The sequence below is a fragment of the Schistocerca piceifrons genome, chromosome X (assembly GCF_021461385.2).
Source record: "Schistocerca piceifrons isolate TAMUIC-IGC-003096 chromosome X, iqSchPice1.1, whole genome shotgun sequence".
NCBI lineage: Eukaryota > Metazoa > Arthropoda > Insecta > Orthoptera > Acrididae > Schistocerca > Schistocerca piceifrons.
Window position 1 is genome coordinate 241,435,984 of NC_060149.1, and position 26,703 is coordinate 241,462,686.

Here is a 26,703-nt window from a genome sequence, read left to right on the forward strand (position 1 = left end):
CGATTACACTGACGTAGATCACATTGGACTAATGCATTCAATGATATGCACCAATCCCCGAAGGTCTTCCCGAACGTGGAGAGTTACTAATGTCAAACGATCCTCCTTAAAAAGATAAAACCAGTTTTTACCGAGCTCTGTCCAATGGCACTATCTTCATACACAGCGCAGATGTTTCTGGCTGCCTCCGCTGCTGTCACCCCTCTATTGGACTCAAGCAGAAGAAAATGTCGGAAATGTTCCGATTTCTCCACTTGGCATTCCATTTTACAGCGTCCACAGCTCCACTCACTATCTCCACATGATAAAATGACAGTATATGAACTGAAATAGCAACAGTGAAATGGTTCAAATGGCTCTGAGCACTATGGGACTTAACTGCTGAGGTCATCAGTCCCCTAGGACTTAGGACTACTTAAACCTAACTAACCTAAGGACATCACACAGATCCATGCCCGAGGCAGGATTCGAAAATGCGACCGTAGCGGTCACGCGGTTCCAGACTGTAGCTCCTATAACCGCTCGGCTACTCCGGCCGGCAGCAACAGTGAACTGCAAATAAAAATCATAATCGAGAAATAAACTCATAGCAAACAGAATGCCAACATGCAAAACAAAAACGCTACGAATTTACGCAACAACCTTTTACATTACAATATTCCTACACGTTAGCGTACTCCTCATAAACCACAAATAAACCCCCTAATTATAATTAAATCATTATTACACACAGACGGAGGTACCTAATGTGCGCAAACCCAATTCTGTAGCTACAGACACTGCTACTGGGAAAAATGATACTGCGCATTTAAAATCGAACTGTTTCAGGCAGGCTGCAGTCAAGTCCTCGGTCCCATTCCGAACTCTACGATGACCCGATGACCCATCCGCTGTGTACCTGGTGTTGGTTGTCGTTTGGTCGGTTGATCTCCATCATATCACTGGAATGTTTCAGCACACGAAGGCGCCTGAGTGTTGAACAGGAACGTGGACCCCAAGAGGTCCTGATGCTGTCTTCCGCGTCGAAGTAAAGTATTTGCAGCACTCTGCAATGTAGTGTTGTCGATAGATAGTCACTTTTTCCATCAGCAGGTGGTAGACAGCGAGCAGCATGAAGTTCATCACGTGAAGGCCATCATCTTCATGAGTACATATTCGGCTAGTTCATAGACTATGCTGGTGCATCTAGGACATAGATTCACTACTGTATCGCAATCACAGAATCGGGTGCTATTACTCTGAATGCCTTCGATCCCAATGATCAACTCATGACGAAAGCTGGAGAGCTGTAGTATTTAAAGGGAGATAGAGTGAGGGTATGAAATAAGGTTAGGTTCGTAATGACCGAATGTTTCCTCCTTAATCTGCTATATTCACGTAACTGCTGTGGCGATCCCTCGCTATGTGCTCTTATGAGTGAGATACAGTTCCTTGAAACGTGTCTTAAAAGCTAATGAATTTGCTTGGCTCGCCTCCTATGGTTTTCTGTCGTAATCTCCTTCCTGCTGAATGCGTATCCTCACTGGCAGATAGTGTCGTCTACCCGATCTACCTATGTCATACTGGCTTGATTCCTGCTTCCGCCTGTGTCTCTAGCATGACTTGAATTCGCCAGCGGCAATGTGAGTGAGTTTCAATAATTCTTTCTAATTTCTACCCCTTACTATTCTGTGTTGTAACACATGCCTCCTCTTTAACAAAATTCGTCCTAAATTTTCCCTTTCTTTCACTTATTACTAATTAGTCTGTATCTGCCTAGTATTTAAAAAAATTACTCTATAACTGTTTTTTGTGATGCTTCTGAACCTAAATCTTGAATATAAGTTAGTTCAATTAATCTACCCTGTCATTCTGTCCTGGTTGCATACACTATTTACAGTTTGCAGTTTAATTACTTATTACTAGTTCGTACCCATTCCACAAGTATCCGATGGATGATGGCATCTTTTGAATGAGATCTTACATTTTATGCAAAAGTAACTTGCACAAGTGAACACTAGAACCAACATTATTCTCGTCATTGATGCACGTAAAATAAAAGTATTTTGTCCACGTTTCTCACGATATTGTATCACTTCTTGCATTATCTGACTGACTGAAAATTTCTTTTTTCTGAAGTTAATAACCCACATAGGGATTGTAGTAAAGTGGAACGTAAGGTATGGTGAATAAAAGTTAGGTGTTGTTTAGGTAATACATGTTGTGGCTCCTCTGGCAAACACTACATTGGTCGGGATACGTGAATAATGGTACACCCGGGATGGCAGCTGATATTTGAAATCTAGTTCCTGTATTGAACAACCCATTACCCTGCTGCAATTCTAGTTTCATCATCGTCGTTGGTTTAGCGTTTTATAGCAACTGATAATTATTGATTCAGGTGTAGATATGGAGTAAATCAAGTGATCAGTTTTCGGAATTTTGGCTGACGAGCTAAAACTTTTTTTTCTTGCACTCTTCTACATCCATTTTCCTTAAGAACAACTGCAGTTCGCATGACTGGTTCGTTTGTACCATCCTTGTTGGACAAATAATAACATTTTCTTTAATCATCATCATCATTTATCTGCTATGTTAGCAGGTCCTTTGCCTCTCCATTTTCTGCGATCCATTGCTTCCTTCTTAAGGCTGCTGTATGTTGTACCGTCCATCATGTCATCCAGTATCTGGAATCTCTTCCTGCCTCGCTTCCTTTTCCCTTCTACATAACTGTTTTTATCAGTCCGTCATTCTTTCTTAATATATGCCCAATTCAGTTTCTTTTTCTTCTCTTTATTACATTTAGTAACTGTCTTTTCTCTCCCACTCTTCTCAGTACCTCTTCATTTTTTACTCTGTTTATCCAATTTATTCTTTCCATCCTCCGCAATGTCCAGATCTCAAAAGCCTCCAGCCTTTCTCTGTCTTTCTTCCTCATAGTCCATGTTTCAGCGCCATATAGAAGAACACTCCACACAAGATATTTTATGAGTCTCTTCCTGAGCTCTCTGTCCAGATAGCTGCAGAAAATTCTCCTTTTCTTATAAAACGCCTGTTTTGCCATTGCTATCCTTGTTTTAATTTCTGTTGTGCACTTCCAGGCGGTGTCTATCCTGCTTCCAAGATACTTAAAATGTTACATCTGTTCTACTATTTCTCCATTCAGCATAATTTTTTATTTCCTTATTTCCACCTAGTGCCAATACATTTTTTGTGTTACTTTTCATACCATGTTTTTTCCGTTAGTTTCAATGGTGTCCACCAAATCCTGTAATTCTTTTTCCTCTGAGGCTAGAAGGACCACGTCATCAGAAAACCTCAAACACCCTACTCTTCTTCCTCCAGTTTCTAGTCCTTTGTCATCTAATGATAACTGGTCAATCATATATTCCAAGTAAAGGTTGAAAAGGGTAGGTGATAGACAGCATCCTTGTCTTACTCCTTTTCCTAGTCCGATCCAGTTTGTACTTTCTCCTCTTACTCCAACTGAGGCTTTTTGATTAAGATATAGTGAGTTTACAAGTCTTTTGCTTTTCCATTCCACTCTCATTTCCCTCACTATAGTCGCCAGCTTGTCCCAAACCACAATGTCAAATGCCTTTTCTAGACTGATGAAGCACATATATAGGTCTCTTCCTTTTTCAATAAACGTTTCTCCCAAGATTCGTAGGACCCCTATTGCATCTCTGGTGCCCGTATTCCGTCTAAAGCCAAACTGCTCCTCGCCAAGATTCTCCTCCATTACTTTTTCAAGTCTTTTATTAATTATTCTTAACATCTCTTTGGCTGCATGTGAAATGAGGCTGATTGTCCTGTGCACGCTGCATTTCTAGGTTCCTTGTTTTTTCGGTAATGGAATCATTGCTGTTGTCAGAAAGTCCTCAGACCATTCACCACATTCATATATTTTATTACATAATCTCAATATTTCTGTTATTTCATCTTGGTTCAACCATTTTAATATTTCTCCCGGTATCGTATCTGTACCTACCGCTTTGCCATTTTTCATTGCACCTACGGCAGACTTTACTTCTCCCATTACTATTTTGCAGCATTTTTTATTTGCGTCCATTATTCTCTCTATTACATTGTACGTTTCCTCTACAATTTGGTCATCGTGTTCTGAAGTTGGCATATGCACCTGGACGATCAGTAAATCTTTTTGTGCTCCTTTCAGCCTTACACCAATAACCCGGTCATTTTCATAGTCTACATATTCTACACATTTAGCCAATTCCTTTGTCATAATCATTCCTCCTCCATTCACTCCCTTTACTTTTCCTCCTAAGTAGTACAACACATATTTATCTGACTGCAACTAACCATGTCCATTCCATCTTACCTCAGCAACTCCTACGGGGCCCATATGATTCTTTTCCATCTCTCTTTTAAGGTTTTCTAGTTTTGCTGCTTGAAGCAGAGTTCTAACATTCCAGGTACCAATTCTCGTTTTGATTTTTTGCCTCCTTTCTAGTTGTCCCCTCCGGAGATACGAATGGGGAACTATTTTACCTCCGGATACTGATTTAGCATGATAGGAAGCCATTTTTGTGCATAACATGGAGACTGCATTATGCAGGGAAGGTAATCTGCAGTTGTATTCCGTTGTCTTCCTCAGTTCTCGAGGCCATTCGTATTCCTATTTCTGCCATAAGTAAGTTGTGGTCGCTATTAATATCTGCACCTTGTAATGTGTGCACCTTCCTGATTCTACTCCTGTATCTTTGCTCTGCCACTATAAAATCGATTTCGTTTCTGTATTGATCCCCTGGCGATTTCCAAGTGTAGAGCCTATTTTTCACTATCAGCTGCTATTCCCCGCAGAAGTCAATTAGCCCTTCACCTCTATCATTTCTCTTTCCGAGACCATGACTGCCTACTATGTTTCTCTCTTTCCCTTTGCCCACAATGGCGTTCCAGTCTCCCATTACTATTTTGCACCATTTTTTTATTTTCATCCATTATTCTCTCTATTACATTGGTACGTTTCCTCTACAATTTGGTCAGCATGTTCTGAAGTTGGCATATTCACCTCGACAATCAGTAAATCTTTTTGTGCTCCTTTCAGCCTTACACCAATAAACTGGTCATTTGGGTAGTTCACATATTCCACACATTTAGCCAATTCCTTTGCCATAATCATTCCTACTACATTCATTCCTTTAACTTCTCCTGAGTAGTACAATACATATTCATCTGACTGTAACTCTCGACATCCATTCCACCTTACCTCAGCAACTCCTACAAGGTCCATATGATTCTTTTCCATCTCTCTTTTGAGGATTTCTAATTTTCCTGCTTGTACTAGAGTTCTAACATTCCAGGTAACAATTCTCGTTTTGGTTTTTTGCCTCCTTTCAAGTTGTCCCCCCCCCCCCCCACTCCCAGAGATCTGAATTGGTGACTACTTTGTGCTGTTTAAAATCTTGATATCTTCATTATCTGCTATCCCAAACACAGGTTTTAACAGTTTCTCTTCTGCATTTACCCTACCTTGTTCTTCTCATGTTTTAGTGTTTGTGGTACTATTTGTGTTAACTGTTGCAACTGAGTTCTCAATTTCCCATATGAGAGTTTTAATTGATGAGAGAAAAGGAATTACCATCAATCCTATCCCTCCCTTACACAAGTACATATACAAAGAACATGACAAGTAAAGATAATTAAAAGTAACCAGTGTAATTAACAAATAACATATGTGCATTTACATGAAATTTACGCTGTTTCCTAAACCTAAGTACATAACGTGTTTATCTGAGGTTCCAATTTTCTTGGTAATTCTTTTTTCCCTGTGACAGTTGAAGGATTCCACTTCTAAAGACTCTTGGCTCTACTTACATGGACTATAGGTGTTTTAGTTGGCAAGTGTAATGTTACATTGACTGATGAAGTGGTGTTGATAACTTGGTAAGGTCCATCATATTTAGTTAAAAACATTTTCGTTTTGCCCTTTGGTAGATTAGTTATTAATACCCACTGTACTATTCTGTACTGTGGTAGTTTACTCGTCTATTGTGTAGTACATTCTTGCCTCCCTATAGCTTTTGTGTTAGTATGCTTGGCCCTTTACCATATTTCTCTCAATTTCTTCGCTAAATTTTTCGCTCTTTCTTCCTGTGTACCCAGTTTGGATTGACTTACATCAAAAGGTGACAACACTTGTCGCTCATATAATACCTCATATGGTGAGAGGCCAGTTTCAGTATGGACACCTGAATTATATGCGCTAAATACAAAACTTAAATATATGTCCCAATATGAACGCTGTTAACTTACGTAATGGCTCAACATTCGATCTGTCCATCTATTTGTTTGGTGGTGGAACAGACTAGTATGTAACTTCTTAATTTTCAGTAAGAGACATACCTGTTTCATTGGATTGGATACAGAGTTAGTAGCCTGGTGTGTAATAATGCTTTCTGGTACGTCAAATTTCAATAACCAGTTGTTTACCATAGCCTGTGCTACCATACACGCCTACTGATCTAGGATGTCTACCATAACTAAATAAAGTGGAAAATCATCTAACACCGTAAGAGCATATTTATCGCCCACTAGCGTTCCTTTAAAGAGTCTTAAAACAGCCACTCCTAGTACAGAAAACGGTTTCCCATCTTCTGGTAGGATTTGTAACTGTATTTTCTCTTGACTCCAACCTGCTCTTTTTCCCCGCCACACAGGCACAACCACTCTCATGGCGCCTCTCATTTATGAGCAACAACTTCGGTGCTCACAAATCTGGATCACTAACTGCATCTGCGCCATGTCCTTCAGTACGTCGTACTCGTCTGTCGAGTGTGTCGTCAGCCACCAAAGCGAGCACTGTCACTGGGGGACTACCTTGCTTCTGCCTACACTCTGCTCATCATAAGAACAAACATGATGCAAACATTATGCCATGGACCTGCATATCAGCAGGGGACTGTTCAAGCTGGTGAAGGCTATGTAATGGTAAGGAGCGTGTGCAGTTCGAGTGATATGGAACCCCTCATACTTCTAGATACGACTCTGACAGGTGACACGTACGTAAAATATCCCGCCAGAACATGAACATTATTGGGTATATCTGGGATGCCTTCCAACGTGGTGTTCAGAAGAAATCTGCACCCCCTCGTACTCATATAGATTTACAGATAGTGCTGCAGGATTCACGGTATCATTTCCCTTCAGCATTACTTCAGACATTAGTCGAGTCCATGCCACATCGTGTTGCGGCACCTCTGCATGCTCACGTCGGCCCTACACTATATTAGGCAAATGTACCAGTTTCTTTGGCTTTTCAGTGCGTATTCCGCCAGCGTTCGGCTGTGACATGTGAAAAAGCTGCGTGCATTAGTTCCAGTACGTCTGGAAGGTTGACAGGCTTGTTATTTCTCAGGCCAAATCCATTAATTTGTCTCCAGATCAGTTCTGTTGTTTTCAAATTGTGATGGTATAGTGGAAAATGTAAAAATGCAGCATTTTTATGATGTGTTCGATGCTGTGAAAGTGATTGTTTTTCATGTTCCTACGACACTTATCACTCTGTTTCGTTTGAGACCACATCTGTGCTATAAAACAATAGACTAGTCCAAAAATAGAGTATTTGGTTTTTCATTTTTGCCATAAAAATTAAACTGTTCTGTTTTATTAATTTAAGCAACCTTTACTAACAACCTTTCGTAAAACACTGATAATTAAGAATTTATGCTCGAAATGAAAACAGGAATTCCGCTTGCAATATGTAATTAGAAACAAGAAGATTTGCATTACTGATTAAAAATGATGATGAATTTTACAATTACGAGATGTAGGTATTTCAAATTGAACAAAAAATTACTAAGGGAAGACTTGATTCAGCGATGCATAATCTGCACTAAGTTATCAAGCTACTATACTACCGATTCCGCTATATATTCCATGTGTTTTTGTATCTCATCTGTATCAAATACAGTCCCTCGGAATACTTCAAAGCTGACTTTTTTCTGTAAATTTACGAAAAATATTCAGAACAACCTATTTCTCAAGTAAGTAGGACCTACTTCCAAGAGCGTAACAACACCAGTGTACGTGTGCTACGGTTTCTGACTAATCATCGCGTTTAGGTTTGTTTACATCAGGATTAGTCTTATGATGAACAGAGTATAGTTCTAGGCAGGAATGGAAATCCTCTCACTGACAGGCATAAAAGACAACACACCGCCGCCACTCGCTCAGTTCCGGTCCTCATGTTAGAGGACACAGTCCAGCACCTGCAGTCAGTTCAATGCACTTCCTGCTATTACGCTAAGGAGTACAGTTCTGCAAGTTCCATTCAGGAGACAGTTCCGACTTAGTACTCGCTATTTACGGACTAACAGGACAGTCAAATGTCCGTAAATACTTTTACTCGTAGTAATAATATTACAGACTGCCAAGAGACAGCAAAGTTAGTTACACTTCGTTGTGTTACGTATAGGACATGAAGTACCACTCAGCAGACTGTCACCAATAGTTAAGTGAAGATTGTATCATATCTCTCAATAAATGTTATTTTTTATTTCTTACTGTGTTGCCACATTTCTGTTTAGTGCTGCCTTGTGAAGCGAGTGTTTAATTAGTGATAGTACTAGCGTACAACCTGTCGCCCATTTGAACGAACTATAGCAGCAAACAAGTTTCCTACTACCGTTAATGTTTAGGCTGAATCAATATACCATTCAATTAAAACATCTCAGCACTGATAATGAAGAAACGTTTATAGATTATTAACAAAAATTTCGACTAGACCCTGACACTGGCGTCGACTCAAGTCAAGGTCCATGGTATACTCGTCAGTTCCCAACACTGGCACAGAGGCAATGCAAACCCACAGTATTCTCGTCAACAAGGGTGATGAGCAAACAAAACATATGGGAGAAATGATTCAGAAATTAAGCAGGCAAATTTAATTTTTAATTTTTTATTTGAGTTCATGATTCATTAAATTGATTAACTCATTAATCGTGGCTTATTATTCGGTGCCTGTTCGATTCTAGAATTGCTTCTTTTCCTGGAAGATTTATGTAAATATTTTAAACTGTTCTGAGCATATTTTTCAGACGTGACCCAATCAGAAATCAACATACTATAGCCCATGCTACATTTACAAGTGTTAGTAACCAAGGAGCATGGAAGCACCCTTGCCAAGACTTTAAGAATGTAAGGACGAAGGCCAAATACAATCACTGCAATTTACTATACACAGCGTCTGGAGCAGCACTACCTCCTGCATAAAACTTCAGGTGATGAGGAACGAAAATTATTTTTATTAGCATATGCAGAAGCCACCGTTTTCCAACTTGTTCAGAATCTGTCACCTACTTGTGAACCTGTGATTCTTTCATATTCTGGCATTAAGGAAATGCTCGAGAAATATTTCAACTCACAAATCCATGTTTCTGCGCAGAGATATAGATTTTTATTAGATTTTGATCAAAGTTTCAAGAAGTTAAATCAAAGTTATAAAGAGAAATTACTCAACTATAGGGCCAGACTAGGGAATGTGTTACAAATCTTACGCAGAATCACTAACTAGCGATATGCTTATCATGCACTCCTCTGGCAATAAATTAAAGAAGATCCTGTTTAGTGTCACATACCCATCCTTTCGACACTGTCTGCCATTGATTTAAGCATAAGAACACGCGTATGTATCTGATGAAGCAATACAGTGCGAGCACGCTGACGTATTCACTATACGTCAACAGCCGGTACAACAAAATGCCGGGCACAGCCATACCCGGGAAACACATAGCGCGCATAGTAGTCGTCCGAATCAATTATTATCAAGTTAAGAAATACTAAATCAGAATCTTGTTCACTCTGAGACCTAAACCACACCTAGGACAATTATTTCAATCGAAACTCACTTTATAATGACTGAAAAAGGACAGCTATAGGACTGAGATGTGGAAAACGAAGTACAGTCGACAAAAAATCAGACACAAAGCTTACGTCAGCGGTTACTAATAAAAAGTCAAGTAATTTTCATATTGAACGTGTCCAAAATAAAAAACATACACTGAAGAAACGTCAGGGGAATACTATCTTTTACTTCTATTTCTGAAACCCATAAAAATAGAAAATTGTTAAATTAGTATGAATTTGGGGGGGGGGGGGGGGTGAGGGAAGCCATTTGAAGAACGTGTCAATTTCTTGGCATGTTTTTCTACATTCAAATGTTTAAAAAACTATTTCAGATTCGAATAAAAAGGTCCAAAATTTTATTATTATTTTAAAAATGTCAAATGGGTTGGTTAATCTGTCGAGACTCTAGAGCGCTTCGTGTACTAAAAATGTTGCTTCGAGAAAAACGATTTTAAAATTTTGCATTAATTAAAAGAACGTTGTTTCAAAACTAATTGTTAATTCGTAATTCCAGGATCATAGAGGCACACTTCTTCTTCCTCAAACATGCTCTGGTCGGAATTTGGCGCAGTATTTTTTTTTTACAGTCTGGGCTCTTATAACAAACTGAGACATTCCGTGCTCTGTGGCGACCATGCGTTTCCTATCAGATAACTCCAGGAAGTTTTTACTGTTCGTCCCTGTGACAATTCCTTTCACATTCATAGTCTTCAGAATAAATTAATAATCTTCGTCGCATATACCTGCAGCTATATATACTGCTATTTGCCCAAAAAGAAGATGTTTCCGTACACGTTGAAGCTCGCATTATCATTTTGAGTATTGCATTTTTAAGCAAATATTCATTTGATAGATATTCGTATACTGGGCTAATCTTTTCTAGAACCAATTCATTGAGCGCCTATAGCTGCCTATATTTCGATTGGCGCATGGCTCCATTCGACACACAGTAATTCTAATTTATTTTCACAATCAAAAAATCCTTTTGCAGGCGTAATCTATATACATCAAGGATGAAATTTATGTTAAATACATCCATTTTTTTGATTGGCCTCGACCAGAAACTACCCTTAAATTTGTAATCAAAAAATTTCATGAATAAATTTATTGTTTTCCTCACAGACTACAAATCTTAAGTGGCATTCTTAAACCGAACGATACTATTCCTACGCGGCAGCTCAACGTTTGCAGCGCTGGACGCTACTTCTGTCTAATTACGACTATGAAATTATATTCACGTCCACAGGACCAAAATCTGCGAATGCAGATTTGCTTTCACGTTTGCTAATAGGGCAACACAAAAAGTTTGACTTATCAAGTAATATTTGATTTTCAGTCGCTATCAGACACTGTGAAATATTTCCCAGTAAAATTAGAATTAACTGCTGAACTTATGCCTAAAGATTCTGTTTTTTCTAACATCAAGCAGTATATTCAAATTAAGTGGCCTAATGCTAGGAAGTTACTCAGTGAGTCAGAAATTAAATCTAATTGGAACATGAGGCATGCACTCACAGTGTACAAAGGTGTCACTCTGATACATTCAGAAAGGCAAGACAAGAGTGGTTATCTCTGCAGTGCTTATATCTAATGTACTACAAATGCCAAGCTCATCCAGGTGACGGATAACATACGGGTCTAGCGCAGAGATTTTAGTGCAGACGTTAAGGTATTTATAGTAAGAAGAACAGGAAACAGCCTGCCTGTCAACTTAGAGTATAGCATTAAATGTGACCTGAAGGTAACAGGAGTAGCAACAGCACATACTCGTGCGGGTTTCGACGAAGTTTTGTTGCAACGTGACCAGCCCTGGGTTAGTACGGTTGTTAATCCTGTGAACAACGAGCTTACTCAATCGCATTTGACTGAAACAAAGTCTCATGTCTCGCCATGCTTGTTCCTGCGATTGGAAGATGGGGATACACTAATCATGGCCTGCACGTGAACGGGAGGGGGAAGGAAAGGTTAGCCGATATCTTGCAGAAAGTGTAAGAGGGCCGCAAGCGCACAACAAAAGACACCTGTGATTACTGAAGTAAAAGGAATATGTTTGTTAGGTTAGAGTGAGGTTACAAACAGACTGTATTGCAAGAAGTTAGAGGAGAACAGGACCATAATATGTGTAACAGTTTCCAGAAAATGAAAGTAATTTGTTTCACCAGCACGTAAGAGGGCTGAAAAACAAGAGCGATGAGCTTTTTGAAGATGTGGAAAATTCTGAAGCAATAAATGTTCTGTGCCTCCCTGAACACTACATAACCACAGGAATGGAGAAAATAAATATCAGAGATTATATACTTACATAATTTTAGTGTAGAGTTAACATGAGGAAAGGAAGAGTTGTAGCGTATGTAAAAGTTCGACACAAAGTTAAGAATACCCAGACAAATAATTTTTGTGTTGATCAGAACTTAGAGGCATGTGTTTGTGACCTGTTACTGCAGAATACTTATATGATAACTGTAACAGTCTAAAGATCCTCTCTAGAAAACTTTCAGCTATTTGTAAGAAATCTAGATGCATTATTGAGCTACCTCACAAACAAGAAGAAACAATTCCTAGTTTGTAGAGATTTAAATGTTGATTTCTTACAATACATGAGCAGGACAAATGAATTATAATTATTGCTTAGGTGTTTCAACCCATTTTCGATAGTCGATTTTCCAACTCATGTGCAGCAATATAGTAGGACACTAATAGATAACATTTAACAGAGAGTGCTCAGGCTGACACAATTAATATGTACCCAGTTGCTAATAGACTATCTGATCATTGTTCCCAATTAATGTAAATAAACAATAGGCACTTTACAACTCTGAGGCAGATCCATACAAATCAACGTGGATTATTAATGGGAACAAGATACAGTGTTTTAGGAGTAAGTTGAAAGAGATGGTATGGGATGTGGTATGTATAGAAACAGATGCTAATACTAAATTTAATTTATTCCATAGCAAATTTTGTCATTATTTGAAAGCTGTTTTCCTACAAAATTGTCCAGAAGATCCATTAACAAAGCAAATCTGTGGGTAACTAAGCGTATTAAAACCTTATGTAAGAAAAAGATGGATATTTATATAAAGACCACAGTAGGTCAACAACCACATACTGCAAAAAATAATGTAATATTTTAAGCAAAGTCATTAAAATATCCGAAAGTGTGCACATTCTGACACAAATATATAATGCGAATAATAAGATTAAAACTATAAGAGAAATTGTAAAATCGGAAACTGGACAGCCAGTCAGTGTACAAGATACCATAACAATTAACCTAAATGACAATATTTTGATTGGTAATTCACAAGCTGCGAGTACTTTTAACAATCACTTTCTATTGTATCAGCTAAAATAGGGTTAAATTGTTCAACTAAAAAAGGAAGAGAATATATTAAATATGTTAGTCCACAAAACCTTAAGCAAATAGGAGTAGCACCAACATCCTCCACTGAAATTAGGAGAAGTATAAAAATTCTAAAATACAAGAACTTTTGCGATGTTAAGGGAATATCAAACAGAATTCTGAAAAATTACTCTAAATTAATAACTAATGTCCTTAGTAATGTACGCAATGCGTCACTGGCTCAGGGAATTTTTCCTGGCAGCTTAGAATACGCAATTCTTAAACCTCTTTATAAGAAAGGCCACAAGACAGTCTTAAACAATTATCGTTTGAATGTGTATACCACGTTACCCTCTTAGAAAAATTCAAGTTTCTGCAATCATGACTTTATGCATGAATTGTTTGAATCATACTCAACGATCAAAATACAAGACATTGCAATCAATAAATTAAACAATATTGGGTGGGTAGGAAATTTTAGTAATTGGGGATAAATCAGGAGGGGATTCCCATAGGGTTAGACTTCGGATCGACTCCTGTTCCAAATATATGTGAATGATCTTTCACTTCACAATCAACTAGCAGAATTGGCACTTTTTGCAGACGATTACAGTGTTATTATAAATGCCAATGGAGACAGCAACATAAGAGGTGGTAAATAATACACTCCTGGAAATGGAAAAAAGAACACATTGTCACCGGTGTGTCAGACCCACCATACTTGCTCCGGACACTGCGAGAGGGCTGTACAAGCAATGATCACACGCACGGCACAGCGGACACACCAGGAACCGCGGTGTTGGCCGTCGAATGGCGCTAGCTGCGCAGCATTTGTGCACCGCCGCCGTCAGTGTCAGCTAGTTTGCCGTGGCATACGGAGCTCCATCGCAGTCTTTAACACTGGTAGCATGCCGCGACAGCGTGGACGTGAACCGTATGTGCAGTTGACGGACTTTGAGCGAGGGCGTATAGTGGGCATGCGGAAGGCCGGGTGGACGTACCGCCGAATTGCTCAACACGTGGGGCGTGAGGTCTCCACAGTACATCGATGTTGTCGCCAGTGGTCGGCGGAAGATGCACGTGCCCGTCGACCTGGGACAGGACCGCAGCGACGCACGGATGCACGCCAAGACCGTAGGATCCTACGCAGTGCCGTAGGGGACCGCACCGCCACTTCCCAGCAAATTAGGGACACTGTTGCTCCTGGGGTATCGGCGAGGACCATTCGCAACCGTCTCCATGAAGCTGGGCTACGGTCCCGCACACCGTTAGGCCGTCTTCCGCTCACGCCCCAACATCGTGCAGCCCGCCTCCAGTGGTGTCGCGACAGGCGTGAATGGAGGGACGAATGGAGACGTGTCGTCTTCAGCGATGAGAGTCGCTTCTGCCTTGGTGCCAATGATGGTCGTATGCGTGTTTGGCGCCCTGCAGGTGAGCGCCACAATCAGGACTGCGTACGACCGAGGCACACAGGGCCAACACCCGGCATCATGGTGTGGGGAGCGATCTCCTACACTGGCCGTACACCACTGGTGATCGTCGAGGGGACACTGAATAGTGCACGGTACATACAAACCGTCATCGAACCCATCGTTCTACCATTCCTAGACCGGCAAGGGAACTTGCTGTTCCAACAGGACAATGCACGTCCGCATGTATCCCGTGCCACCCAACGTGCTCTAGAATGTGTAAGTCAACTACCCTGGCCAGCAAGATCTCCGGATCTGTCCCCCATTGAGCATGTTTGGGACTGGATGAAGCGTCGTCTCACGCGGTCTGCACGTCCAGCACGAACGCTGGTCCAACTGAGGCGCCGGGTGGAAATGGCATGGCAAGCCGTTCCACAGGACTACATCCGGCATCTCTACGATCGTCTCCTTGGGAGAATAGCAGCCTGCATTGCTGCGAAAGGCGGATATACACTGTACTAGTGCCGACATTGTGCATGCTCTGTTGCCTGTGTCTATGTGCCTGTGGTTCTGTCAGTGTGATCATGTGATGTATCTGACCCCAGGAATGTGTCAATAAAGTTTCCCCTTCCTGGGACAATGAATTCACGGTGTTCTTATTTCAATTTCCAGGAGTGTATATTCCAGAGAATTATAAAGTGGTTCTCAGGAAATGAGTTTTTCCTATATTTTGAAAAATATAACTCACTACACTTAACTGTGTAAAAAAAAATTGAATCATACCAATAATTGATGTTGCATGTGAGCAGGTGTCAGTAAATCGGGCAAAATGCTCCAAATTTTTGGATGTACATATTGATGAACAGGTGAACTGGAAGAAGCATGTTACCGAGCTTTTCAAGCAGTTAATTTAAGCTACTTTCACTCTTCGTATATTTGCTAATCTTGTAAACAAGTGAATCAGCCTCCTGACATATTTTGCGTACTTTCACTCAGTACTGTCTTATGGAATAATTTTCTAGGGTAAATCATCACTTAGAAAGAAAGTAACATTGTACAAAAGTAAGCAGTAAGATTAATATGTGAGGTTCACCCACTCAAGCCATGTAGGTACCTCATCAACGGACTAGGTATGTTGACTGCACCATCACAATACATATACTTGGTAATGGAATTCACTATAAGTAATCCATCACAATTTGATAAGAAAAGTGATATCCACACCCACAATAGTAGAGGGAAAAATATCATTGATTATTCATTATTTTATCTGTCAGTGGCTCAGAAAGCAGTACAGTGTGCAACAACTAAAATATTTAATCATGTGCCGAATAATATTAAGAACACTAATATTAAGAACACTAATCTTCCTTGAACTGATTTGTTCCACATCATTTCGATAAAACAAATGTCGAATCGTTCAGTGGAACACGTAACTAAGTAAGTAATCGAATCAATGTCATCTATACATAGTTCGTACTAAATGCATCGACAGAAGGGAGCTTTGCTACTGGAAAAATATCGCCAAAGGCATTGAAATGATACTGGCTAAAAGCCACTTATGCCAAAAGTACCAGTCCACTCCATATCGACAATACTTCCTGTGGTTATAAGAATCATAAACCTGGTCGTCTCGTCTGCATAATGATTTTGCAGGGCCATTTCTCGGAAACTACCGGCTCATCTGCATCGATGCTTTCTCCAAATTTCTATCTGAGATACAGAAGTCAGTGATATCTTCAACAAAGACTATTCAGGCTTCGTCAAAGGTCTTCTTTGTTTAAGTATTGCCGAAATCTGTCGTCACTGACTGAGGGACGTTAGGATGCAGCCAGCAGCCGTCCCTACCAGTGCCTCCAGCATCGGGGCGCAGCTGCATCCAGCCGTGGAGGAACCTATGCAAGTGGACGTCATACCTCCCACCTCAGACCAGCCTGCAAACGTCGAAGTGATAAACTCTTGACCGACTTTTCCCTCACTGCGGTTCCGAGAGAGCTTTTAATGGTGGTGCAGGTAAATGGGGACCAACATACATGCACCAACCAAACATACACGCCAGCAAGCAAGGAAGAACGACACTAGTGTCAGTTTTCCCCCAGATCTTCTCCCCCTCCTCCTCCCCCACCCCACCACAACCCGTCGCCCACAGGGATCTTATCTCGTGTACCAGACTTAAGAGGTACACAAGAAAATCCACGAGCCACCAAAGAGAGAGAGAGAGAGAGAGCTGCAAACTGGGCACGATCTGGTTTCCTCCTAGTACTAGGCAGTGATAGCCATTCCGCCGACAGGCAGAAAAGGCCACACTCACTTACTTCCAATCCTTCAGTTAAACAACACAATTCAGTACCTACAGCCAGCTCAGTACAGTTCCTACAAGTACGCTACGGAGCACAGTTTATGGAGTAACAGGACAGTCGAACGAGTGCCTGCGTATATAGAGCACTCATGGCGACAATATCATAGATAGTCGCTATAAGGTTTTAGTGTGGTTGGCTGCATTTGGGCACTGAAATGTATCAATAGTATACAGGGTGGTCCATTGATCGCGACCGGGCCAAATATCTCACGAAATAAGCGTCAAACGAAAAAACCACAAAGAACGATACTTGTCTAGCTTGAAGGGAGAAATCAGTTGGCCCGCCAGATGGCGCTGCCATAGGTCAAACGGATATCAACTGCGTTTTTTAAAATAGGAACCCCCAGTGTTATTACATATTCGTGTAGTACGCAAAGAAATATGAATGTTTTAGTTGGACCACTTTTTTCGCTTTGTGATAGATGGCGCTGTAATAGTCACAAACATATGGCTCACAGTTTTAGACGAACAGATGGTAACAGGTAGGTTTTTAAATTAAAATACAGAACGTAGGTACGTTTTTATATTTTATTTCGGTTGTTCCAATGTGATACATGTACCTTTGTGAACTTATCGTTTCTGAGAACACATGCTGTTACAGCGTGATTGCCTGTAAATACCACGTTAATGCAATAAATGCTCAAAATGATGTCCGTCAACCTCAATGCATGTGGCAATACGTGTAACGCCATTCCTCTCAATAGCAAGTAGTTCGCCTTCCGTAATGTCCGCACATGCATTGACAATGCGCTGACACATGTTGTCAGGCATTGTCGGTGGATCACGATAGCAAATATCCTTCAACTTTCCCCACAGAAAGAAATCCTGGGACGTCAGATCCGGTGAACGTACGTGCCATGGTATGGTGCTTCGACGACCAATCCACCTGTCATGAAATATGCTATTGAATACCGCTTCAACCGCATGTGCTGGACATCCATCATGTTGTAAGTACATCGCCATTCTGTCACGTAGTGAAACATCTTGTAGTAACATCGGTAGAGCATTACGTAGGAAATCAGCATACATTGCACCATTTAGATTGCCATCGATAAAATGGGAGCCAATTATCCTTCCTCCCATAATGCCCAAGGTCGCTGATGTTCCACTTGTGGCAGCCATCGTGGATTTTCCGTTGCCCAATAGTGCATATTATGCCGGTTTACGTTACCGTTATTGGTGAATGACGCTTTGTCGCTAAATAGAACGCGTGCAAAAAATCTGTCATCGTCCCGTAATTTCTCTTGTGCCCAGTGGCAGAACTGTACACGACGTTCGAAGTCGTCGCCATGCGATTCCTAATGCATAGAAATATGGTACGGGTGCAATCGATGTTGATGTAGCATTCTCAACACCGACGTTTTTGAGACTCCCAATTCTCGCGCAATTTGTCTGCTACTGATGTGCGGATCAGCCGTGACAACAGCTAAAACACCTGCTTGGGCATCATCATTTGTTGCAAGTCGTGGTTGACGTTTCACATGTGGCTGAACACCTCCTGTTTCCTTAAGTAACGTAACTATCCGGCGAACGGTCCGGACACTTGGATGATGTCGTCCAGGATACCGAGCAGCATACATAGCACACACCCGCTGGTCATTTTGATCACAAGAGCCATACATCAACACGATATCGACCTTTTCGGCAATTGGTAAACGGTCCATTTTAACATGGGTAATGTATCACGAAGGGAATACCGTCCGCATTGGCGGAATGTTACGTGATACCTCGTAGTTATACGTTTGTGACAATTACAGCACCATCTATCACAAAGCGAAAAAAGTGGTCCAGCTGAAACACTCATATTTCTTTACGTACTACAGGAATATGTAATTAAAAAATGGGGGTTCCAATTTAAAAAAACGCAGTTGATATCGGTTTGACCTATGGCAGCGCCATCTAGCGGGCCAACCATAGCACCATCTGGTTTCCCCCTTCAAGCTAGACGAGTTTCGTTCTTTGTAGTTTTTTCGTTTGATTGATGCTTGTTTCGTGAGATATTTGGCCCGGTCACTATCAATGGACCACCATGTATACATATACACTGAAGCGCCAAAGAAACTGGTATAGGCATGCTTATTCAAATATGGAGATACGTAACAAGGCAGAATACGGCACTGCTGTTGGCAACGCCTGTATGAGACAACAAGTATCTGGAGCATGGTGTTATTGTCGGCGCACGAGGGATGGGACACAGCATCTCCGAGGTAGCGATGAAGTAGGGATTTTCCCGTACAATTTCACAAGTGTAACCAGAGTAAAATGTTCAAATGTGTGTGAAGTCTTATGGGACTAAACTGCTAAGGTCATCAGTCCCTAAGCTTACACTCTACTTAACCTAAATTATCCTAAGGACAAACACACACACCCATGCCCGAGGGAGGACTCGAACTTCCACCGGGACCAGCCGCACAGTCCATGACTGCAGCGCCTTAGAGCGTACCGAGAATATCAGGAATACGGTAAAACATTAAATCTCCGACATCGCTGCGCCCGTAATAAGATCCTGCAAGAACAGGACCAACGACGACTGAAGAGAATAGTTCAGCTTGACAGAACGGTAACCCATCCGCAAATTACAGTAGATTTCAATACTGGGCCATCAGCAAGTGTCAGCGTGCGAACCATTCAACGAAATATCGATATGAGATCCTGGGTTGTCGGGTGTTCTGCCGGATATGAGCGTTGCACTTGCACGATATTTCGGTAACGTAGCTCGTAACCTTCATCAAGTGCGATCTGAGACTGCTCCTCGAGGGAACCTGGTCCTGTGTCATTCAACCTCCACTGGTGGTTGCAGGCGTTCCCTCTGCGGTCTGCACCAGCTCGCTGCAATCTTCTGGAACGTTGCTGTTCCGTTTTCCGTCCACTGCAGTTCTGGGTGTTCCCTCTGTGATCCGCGCTCACCTGACCCACTCCTGTGTGTTCCATCTTCGGCCTGGTGCGTTTGGAATTGTGTCTGAGGCACCAGGCGTTTCTTCTGCGGTCCGCTCCCGCTTATTTCGATCTGCTGGAGCGTAGCCGTTCCGTTTTAGGTCCTCTGTGGTTCTGAATGTTCCCTCTGGGATCCGAGCCCGTCGTTTTCCGTTCGTTGCGGTTATGGGTGTTCCCTCTACGGTCCGCGTCCATCGGATCCTGTCTGATCACCTCCATCTATCCCATGATCTCAACCCCTCCTGGACGTTCCGTCTATAGTCTGCTGCGCCTGGGGCTCTGTCGGGCGATCTTTTTCCATATCCATGCCTTCCGTTCTTCTATTAGTGGAGTGTTGCAGCCGTCCCCGTTGCTCCTTTAACAATTTCAGAGCAGGATCCCAGAAACCACGACGTGAGGTACCAGCTAAGTAGAGACAACCTCATGAATCCATGGACCCTGCATATCAGCAGGAGACTGTTCAAGATGGTGGAAGCTCTGTAAAGGTCTGGGGTGTGTGCAGTTAGAGTGATATGGGACACCTGATACGTCTAGATACGACTCTGACAGGTGACACGTACATAATAATCCTGTCTGATCACCTCCATCGATTCGTGTCTATTGTGCATGGACTTGGGCAGTTCTAGCAGGACAATGCGACACCCCACACGTCCAAAATTGCTGCAGAGTGGCTCCAGGAACACAACTCATCCGAGTATAAACATTTTCGCTGGCCACAAAACTTCTCGGACATGAATTTTATTGAACATATCTGGGATGCATTGCAACGTGCTGTTCAGAAGAAATCTCCACCTCGTCGTACTCTTACGGATTTATGGCCAGCCCTGTACGATTCATGGTGTCTGTTGTCTCCAGTACTACTTCAGACATTAGTCGAGTCCAACCCACGTCCTGTTGCGGCACTTCTGCGTGCTGAAGGGGGCCCTACGGGATATCAGGCAGGTGTACCAGTTTCTTTGGGCCTTCAGTGTATCATAGACTACCAAGAGACAGCGAAGTTATTTATACTTCACTGCATTTGGTATAATATATCAAGAGCCAGTATCAAATTGCGAGCAAAAGTTAAGTAAAGATTGTATTGTAACTCTTAATAAATTTTATTGGTTATTTATTATTGTGTTGCCACATTTCTATTTGGTGCCACCCTATCAAACAAATGTTTAAGTTGTGATAGTACGAACGTGCAACCTTCCACTCATTTTAAAAAACTATAGCAGTAAACTGGTGTTCTGTTACTATGGATGTTTGAGTGAATTAACAGGAACGTTCAAGTAGTACATCTCAACACAGGGAAAGTGAATTCAACGTACAGAGCTTTTCCTCCTGAGGTATTATGTAAGTTCAAAAGGCTCATCTAAATTTATGGTGTCCAATATTTCATCCCATGATCTCAAATTAAAAATACTGTTACACCTCAGCGATTCTACGCTGTAACGTAAACGCAATCCATCTGTCCTACTTGATATTAAACCTAAACATGTAAAAATAATGCTTAGACATTTAGTAGAAGTTCTCGTTAAGAAGATGAAATATGATGAAGTCGTTACTGTTCTGAATTTTCTATATGATCGCTGGTAACCTGTTATGAAATCGTCCTGTGTTATGAGAGTAAATAAATAAGAAATCTCAGATATAAATACACCATAAGGATTTGTTTTCGCAGTATTTCTGACACAATGAAGTTTATGCAGTAATCACTGCTAGTTGCTAACGAGAACACCAGCACAACACAACAAGTTCAGGAATGCCCGAAACAACAGAAATAAGCCACAACATGAAGCCCATAACCGGACGCGATCCGCAAATTTTCGGTTCTCATGGGATATTCTTTGTATCATTAGTTGTCATTTGTAGTGTCTCATGTACTGGAGGCTATGGACGCAAAAATAATTTCTTGTTGTTTATAAATGATAACTGCAAGCAAGAAATGACTGGCAGCTCTGTGTATTCCATAGAGACAGATTAAAAAAATAGTTTCTATGTAACTTAATCACGAACGTTACACATTTGTTCATAAACACAATGCTCTGCTGGTGTACACTAAGTTTAACTACGAGCACATTCTAATGTTTGTGAAGATTCCTTATTGAAAGTCAGCGGGTACATTCGTTCTTGGACCCTACCGTTTTGAATAGTGTCTCGTTGGCCATTCCTTGGATGTAATCGCTGTTAGGATATCGATTTAGTTGACCTGCTCTTTGGAAGGAACATTTATCAATAGTCGCATGCCACGACTATTGTCTGCCGTATTTAGGCTGTTATTTCAGTGCACCCGCCACGCCCACGAGACTACGTCTCTGGAGAGCGCATTCCTAATAAACAAACAGCTTGTATGCTTAGATATGCAGCGCACAACTGAAAGCACTGTTCTAGTGAACATATAAACATGCCGTTCATTTTGACCGCCAAATATTGCAGTTCTCTGTGTCTAACGGAATACGACAACGGATATCACGTCTGAAACATGATCAGGCTTAAATACGTTTCCATAAAGAGAGAAAAATAATTGTTTTTATTTATTAACGAAACAGTTGTTACTGTTGGTCATATTATGAGTGAGTTATATCTTTCTCATCGCCTTAACAATAGTTAACTTCTTGTTCACCTTTTTCCAAGGTTGTGCTGTATCTCTCGAAGTGATAACAGTAGGCTATCTCAACATGGCTTCTGAAACTTTTAAGAACTTTTAGACACTCGTACCATTCAGTATTATTTTTCTCACTAACTTCGTTGCGTTTATGTTTCCCCTGGCAAATGACAGTCTTTTATTTTTCTTTATACGTTCGTCTGTCTCTTAATTTCCTCCTCTTATGTTTCTTCCCAGAGATATGCAGCGGAATACCTAATAGTATCGTATCACAGATTATTTAAGTTATCTAACACCCAGAACACGTTTTATAAGAAGAGAGTTGTCTCTACCAAAGACGCGAATGTAAGACATTCAGCACCTCCACAACACTGGGCCGGACGATTACCAATCTAAAAGCACGTGTCTGATCTCCTTCAATATGATGAGGTGACACTCCGAAGTACTCAATAGTAGGCCATACAAGGGTTCTCCATGCGCTCTCCTTTCTAACTACACGACTATGTGATCAAAAGTATCCGGACACCCCTAAAAACACACCTTTTTCATATTAGGTGCATTTTACTGCCCCCTACTGCAAGATACTCCATATCAGCGACCTCAGTAGTCATTAGACATCGGGAGAGAGCAGAATGGGGAGCTCCGCCGAACTCACAGACTTCGAACGTGGTCAGGTGATAGGGTGTCACTTGTGTCATACCTCCGTACGCGTGATTTCCACACTCGTAAACATCCCTAGGTCCACTGTTTCCGATGTGATAGTGAGGTGGAAACGTGAAGGGACACTCACAGCACAAAAGCGTTCAGGCCAACCTCGTCTGTTGGCTGACAGAGACCGCCGACAGTTGAAGAGGGTCGTTATGGGTAATAAGCAGACATCTACCTAGACCAACGCACAGGAATTCCAAAATGCAAGTACAATGTAGTAAGGCGGGAGGTGAGAAAACTTGGATTGCATGGTCAACCGGCTGCTCATAAGCCACACATCACGCCGGTAAATGCCAAACGACGCCTCGCTTTGTGCAAAAAGCGTAAACATTGGACGATTGAACGATGGAAAAACGTTATGTGGAGTGACGAATCACGGTACACAAAGTGGCGATCCGTTGGCAGGGTGTAGATATGGCGAATGCCCGGTGAACGTCATCTGCCAGCGTGTGTAGTGCCAACAGTAAAATTCGGAGACGATGGTGTTATGACGTGGTCGTGCCTTTTATGGAGCGGGCTTGCACCCGTTGTTGTTTTGCGTGGCACTATCACAGCACAGGCCTACATTAATATTGTAATGACCTTCTTGCTTCCCACTGATGAAGAGCAATTCGGGAATGGCGACTGCATCTTTCAACAAGATCGAGCACCTGTTCATAATGCCCAGCCTGTGGCGGAGTGGTTACACGACAATAGCAACCCTGTAATGGACTGGCCTGCACAGAGTCCTGGCCTGAATCCTATAAAACACCTTTGGGATGTTTTGGAAAGCCGACTTCGTGCCAGACCTTACCGATCGACATCGATACCTCTCCTCAGTTCAGCACTCCTTGAAGAATGGGCTGTCAGTCCCAAAGAAACCTTTCAGCACCTGACTGAACACATGCCTGCGAGAATGGAAGCTGTCATCAAGGCTAAGGGTGGGCCAACATCGTATTGAATTCCAGCATTACCGATGGAGGGCGCCACAAACTTGTTTGTCATTTTCAGCCAGGTGTCCGGATACTTTTGATCATATAGCTTAATGTAGATTTCTCTGAACACATCTACGTCGCTCGTTTATTGTCCCAACGACTGTTTTGATGGTTTGATTGTCTGCTCATCTGTTACGAGAAAGGAAAGAGCCTACCCTAGTATGACTTACAAATTATTTGTGGGGCCACCATAGTGTGATTCTTCCGGACATGGCTATAGTAGTTCATTTCATTTTAGCAACACGCAAGTCAATACAGAAAAATTATACCGCGAGTTGGTAAAAGTGGGAAAACGTGACTGTTCTGGGTGCTATGTGAACTACGTGTTATGCCTATAAAAAGATGTTATTGAGTAGAATTCGTCACTAAGAGATACCGAATTTAATTAATATTGTGAGTATATCGAAAATTTTAAAATAGCATTTACTTAATACACTAAGAATTTACTCTCTTACTAATGGAATAATTGCAATAAATTCATGTCATTTCACCCCGTCATTTCCTTGGGGAGTTGAGGTTATGTCAATTCGCAAGTCCAAAACAAGAAAAGAATGAGGAAGAAACTAATAACAGCGCCCATTTTGACTGATTCACTTCAGGTGTGTTAAAATTTCTAACGATTATATCGCAGTAGAGAGATTACAGTGAGCTTCGTATACGTATCGATGCATTAGATTGTTACAGAGTGTATGTTTCTGTGTGTCGTTCTCGTAACACACAGAAGACCACTGAACGCGTAAACAGTGATGGCAAGTAAATGCATGCAGCTTCTGCCTTATAAAGACAGAGCTGTGTCGTCACAACGAGTGGAAATGTTCCGAGCGTCACGCGACTGGAATGTCGTCAGACCTTGCATTACGTGTCGAAGTGACAATCGAGCGCTGTGTGAGTAAAGCACGTCGTATCAGTGCATTTTAATCTCAAGCATATCGTATGTGCCCGCGCAAAGGTCATCACCGAGGTCACGCTGATACTGATTTTCTCACTTGGATCGGTATCAAGGGTAAATCCACCTAGAATACTTCGATTCGGGGAAATGCGCCTTCGCCAGATTTAACTGCCGAAGGCATCAATATGTTGATGACAGAGGTCTCATATATTGTTGCAAATAGTAAAAGCGGATATACACACCACAGTTAAGCAAATTACACGCGAGATCAGACAGAATCACTTACTACCTGTAGGGAAAAGAAAACATCCCTTTCACCCGTACCTCTTCTCGCCACGCATTACGAATGGCAGCTAATAACGAGTGAAGAAAAGACCACCACTGTACGATGGAATCATGGATTAATGTATCACGGTAGGCCTTGGCATATACCGGTGATATGGTATAAGTACGTGGAGAACTACACTAGCTGATCAAAGATATACGGATACCTATTATTGGTCATTAAATCGTGTCTCGACACCTTCCACCTTTCTGGCGACTTGAACACTTACAATGAGATGCCTTAATGTCTGTGGAGAAATGGCAGCTCATTCTTCATCAGTAACCAAAACCAGAGAAGGCTGTATTGTTGGACTCTAGGACCTGGAGCAAAGTCGACCCTCTATCTCATCCCAAAGACTTTCCATCGGATTCAGGTCAGGGCTCTAGGCAGGCCAGGCTATTTCAGAAATGTTATTGTCCACAAACCATTTTCTCACAGATGAAGTTTTATGACAGGTTGCATTGACATACTGACACAATAATCTTCTCCGAACTGCTCCTCTACTGTACGTAGTGCACAATGTTATAAAACATTTTCATAGCCTTCGACATTTGTGTTTTTCTGAAGCGCAATAAGGGGAACACAACCTAACCACAAAAAACATCCCTATACCGTAACAAAGTCTGCGACATTCACTGTTGGCACTACACATGGTGGTAGGTAACGTTCTCCAGGAATTCGCCAAAACCAAACCATTTCATGGGATTGCAACGTGGTGTAGCGTGATTCATCACTCTAGATCACTCGTTTTAAGTCATCCACTGTGCAGTAGCGTCTTCCTTTACAACACTTCAAGCGTCTACATTGACTGCAGAACTGTGTGGCGTATGAGGAAGTGCTCCACCCTTGTACACCTCTCTTCTTAACTCACTATGCACAACCATTGTGCTAGGTGGTCTGCCGGTACGCTTTCGACCTCATGAATGATTGCTTCCGCTGATTTCAGGCAGTTTCTTACAATCACCCTATGTAATGCTCCACAGTGTCTGTCCGTCGTACATGTGGTCTGCCTGGTATTGGTTAAGCTGTGGTCGTTCCTTCGCCTTCCCTCTTCGCAGTTACATCACCAATAATACACTGAAGTGTCAAAGAAACCGGTATAGGCATGCGTATTCAAATAAAGAGATATGTAAACAGGCAGAATACGGCGCTGAGGTCGGTAACGCCTATATAAGACAACAAACATCTCGCGCAGTTCTTAGATCTGTTGCTGCTGCTACAATGACAGGTTATCAAGATTTAAGGGACCAACGACGACTAAAGAGAATCGTTCAGCGTGACAGAAGTGCAACCTTTCCGCAAATTGCAGCAGATTTCAGTGGCTGGCTG